The following is a 4187-nucleotide window of genomic DNA, read 5'->3' as shown; positions in this document are numbered from 1 at the left end:
TGCTGATTCTGTGTTTTGTATGCATGAAACTTTTAAGAAACCATGGTTGTAGGGCTCTATGCTGTTAACAAATCTGATGCTGGTTTGGGATTGGTGTGGGGTTTTTTGTTCTTTGAACTGATTCCTGAATCTTCTTTTGATATAGCTTTGAGGAAATCTGGTTTGTTTATTATGTAGCAAAAGTAGCCAAGTAGAGGTCAGCTGTTTCAAAGTCTCCTTCGCCTGACTCAAAGCAGGTCAACTCAAAGGTCTTTGTTGACCTTCATGCATCTGCAAACAGCTGTGCATAGCTGTAATCCTAATTCAACTGACCTTTCTGAAAGACATGTAAGAAATGTCTACCTTTCTCAGGGTAATAGAAAGGAAATGAACTCTGAAATGTAGAATCCTTCCCTGGACTAGCATTGCTGCTTTGCCCATTACCTTCAGAATTTAATGTGATTGACTACCTGGAAAAACAGCAACAGAATAAGAAGGTAGTACTAAAGTATGCTAAAACACATTGTTTTCCCATCTGGGATATGTAAGGGATGTGCTTTAGCTGGGTGGTCCTTGTTGAGCTGAAGGTGACAGTAGGAACACAGGTTCTGACTACCACTTTGCATGATTTTACAGAGACAGACCTTCCTCAGTCTATGCCTTCCTGATACAAATGGGCTCAGTCTGCTTGGCCTCACTTTATGTGCAGCCATCTGAATAAGTGTTCCCCTTCAGGGTGGTCATTTATGAGATCATCTTGTTGCAGCCTGGGAAGGCCATCGACTTGTTGATTAAATGAAATGACCATAAATGTTGATAGATCATGTCCTTTCACACAACCAATGTGCACTGCTCACTGTTCTATCTGTTTCCAGCTGACATTTTGCCAGACTGAAGCCTTGTTTTACTTGCCAGTTGGTAGCCACCCACTGGCCTATCCACTCTGTAGCTCCTTCAAAGACCGCTTAGGAATCAGTGTAGATACAGTCAACACCATTTTGTGCTGCTAGTAGGACTGCCCAAAGTTCCCCTGTTCCTTGACCTGTTTCAATTAGCCTTTCTCCCACGACCACATCCAGTGCCACAGCCTTGTAATTCTATCATCCTAATCTCTAAGATGAAGCATCAGTGAACTGTACCTCTTTCAGAACGCTGCCCTGTTTTCCTTGCAGTGAAAACAGGGCAGCATCGCCCTTCTGGGAAATGGTTTGCTTGGTGGGCTTTGGAATGCCAAGTTGCTATCTACATCTTTCTGTGGTTTGGATACCTTCTGTAATAGACATGGTTTCATTAATGCTCTCTGAAGAGGCCTATTTAGAGACTGTTGGTTTCTGGGCAATGTCTGTGGGTGGTGCTGCACCCTTGGGACCGATATCTGACAGGCAAAAAGATCCCTGGGCGATTACACTTTGCCCCCTTCTGAGCTGTGCTACTTGATTTGTTGCTTGTACTAATGATAAATCCTTTTCAAGGTCTGAATGCCTGGTTTCAGTGTCACCAGCTAACTGCTGTGCTAAGCGACACAAAGGCATCCCAGGGCTGTACATGGCCAACATTGCTGGTCTGACCTTATCACCAACTGGGGACAGCTGGGCCTTCACCCAGTAGCAGTATCTGGTTCAGACCTAGGTTCTTATCAGCAGGTTATGCTTTTGTGTTTCCAGTATTTATTTTCAACAACATAATGGTATTCAGCATTCATCTGCTCAGGTACTCCTGTTGGAAAGACAAAACAAATTAAATGATACTTCTTTTTTTTCCTCTCCAGCTGCCCCTCCAATGGGTAATCACAGTCATGTTGAGATACTGGAACGTGTCCAGAGAAGGGTGACAAAGCTGGTGAGGGGCTGGAACACAAACCCTGTGAGGAGAGGCTGAAGGAGCTGGGGTTGTTTAGCCTGGAGAAGAGGAGGCTCAGGGCTGACCTTATTGCTGTGTACAACTACCTGAAGGGAGGCTGTAGGCAGGTGGGGGTTGGTCTCTTCTGCCAGGCAACTAGCAACAGAAAAAGGGTACACAGTCTCAAGTTGTGGTGGGGGAGGTCTAGGCTGGATGTTAGGAGGAAGTTGTTGCCAGAGAGAGTGATTGGCATTGGAATGGGCTGCCCAGGGAGGTGGTGGAGTTGCCGTCCCTGGAGGTGTTCAAGCAAAGACTGGATGAGGCACTTAGTGCCATGGTCTAGTTGACTGGCTAGGGCTGGGTGCTAGGTTGGACTGGATGATCTTGGAGGTCTCTTCCAACCTGGTTGATTCTATGTCATCTGTTGAAAGGGTTTAGCAACGTATAGCTAGAGTTGGGCTTATACTTTCCCCACAGCAAGGACAGCTCTTGCCTGAATTTTAGTTATGGAAGAATAAATTTACATAGTAAGATCTTTGCTTTTCATATTTAAATATGTTAGCAACTAAGAAGGAGAATAGTACTGCATACAGAGAGCCCTAGTAGGTTACCCCAGGTCTGTTAAGTCCACAGTTGAGCCAAGACCAGTGTGCCACTAGGGGCTGCTGCTGTTCTGAAGTCATTGAGCTGTGCTGGGTGGCTTAAAATGCATTCAGTTTGACTCTTGCTAGACAGTTTTTCTGACTAGTAAATTTTTAAGATAATAATGACTTTGAAGAACAAATTTACCTATTTGATCTGTTCTTTGTGCCTATGGAATGATTAGCAATTAACCATTTTGTGCTAATTTTTTTGCTTTAACGTTCTGCACTTCTTACAGAAGTGGTAGATCATTTGAATGCCTCTGTGGAAGAACCAACACTGTGTGAGCAGCTGAATCCTGATCTAACCTCTTAGACTTGGTCTGGAATTCTAAGGTACAGATTCATTCCTGTCCCTGTAAAGAAACAAAACAAGCCCTATGAGGAGAGGCTGAGGCAGCTGGAGTTGTTTAGCCTGGAGAAGAGGAGGCTCAGGGCTGACCTCATTGCTGTCTACAACTGCCTGAAGGGAGGCTGTAGTCAGGTGGGGATTGGTCTCTTCTCCCAAGCAACCAGCAACAGAACAAGGGGACATAGTCTCAAGTTGTGCCAGGGAAAGTATAGGCTGGATGTTAGGAGGAAGTTCTTGACAGACAGAGTGATTGGCATTGGAATGGGCTGCCCAGGGAGGTGGTGGAGTCACTGTCCCTGGAGGTGTTCAAGAAAAGCCTGGCTGAGGCACTTAGTGCCATGGTCTGGTTGACTGGCTAGGGCTGGGTGCTAGGTTGGACTGGATGATCTTGGAGGTCTCTTCCAACCTGGTTCATTCTATGATTCTATGCCCAGAGTTCTCAGATTGCCCTATATGCAGTAGTCTGGAAACTTCTAGATCTGAAGCTACTGCTATTAATAAGAGCAATATTGCAGGTGGTCTGTTTGATAGTATGGCCACACTATAACACTGCACTATGTTGGAAATAACTTCAGGATCCTTTCTTACTCAGACTGGTGAAGAGCAAAGTAGAAGCCTGCTGGCAGGAATGTAATACAGGTGTGTCACTGCGCACAGGTGCATATCTGAGACAACAGAGTGAGTTGCTTTGTACTGACTACCAGTGACTGATTAACATACACTTATTATTAGCTACCTATCCATGATACTGAAAAGATGTGTGGTTCTGTTGGAGTGTTTTATTTAATGAAATCTGTAAATGTAGTATCACAGTATCACAGTATTATCAGGGTTGGAAGAGACCTCACAGATCATCAAGTCCAACCCTTTACCACAGAGCTCAAGGCTAGACCATGGCACCAAGTGCCATGTCCAATCCTGCCTTGAACAGCTCCAGGGACGGCGACTCCACCACCTCCCCGGGCAGCCCATTCCAGTGTCCAATGACTCTCTCAGTGAAGAACTTTCTCCTCACCTCCAGCCTAAATCTCCCCTGGCGCACCCTGAGGCTGTGTCCTCTGGTTCTGGTGCTGGCCACCTGAGAGAAGAGAGCAACCTCCTCCTGGCCACAACCACCCCTCAGGTAGTTGTAGACAGCAATAAGGTCACCCCTGAGCCTCCTCTTCTCCAGGCTAAACAATCCCAGCTCCCTCAGCCTCTCCTCGTAGGGCTTCTTTTTCAGTCTGCAGAAGTCTGCTTTTACCATAAATAATCAGTCTGATTAGGCATGAGAGCTTACTTCGAAGATTAGATTACAGCTGTTAATTTTTTCATGTTTACCCCCAGTAGCTGAGGATGGTTCAATATATCTTTTGCAAAACAGAATCTGTAGCAAA

Source organism: Pogoniulus pusillus, chromosome 8 (genome assembly GCF_015220805.1).
Source record: "Pogoniulus pusillus isolate bPogPus1 chromosome 8, bPogPus1.pri, whole genome shotgun sequence".
NCBI classification, from domain to species: Eukaryota; Metazoa; Chordata; class Aves; order Piciformes; family Lybiidae; genus Pogoniulus; species Pogoniulus pusillus.
The sequence above is the reverse complement of the archived record's forward strand: the minus strand, read 5'-3'. Positions refer to the sequence as shown.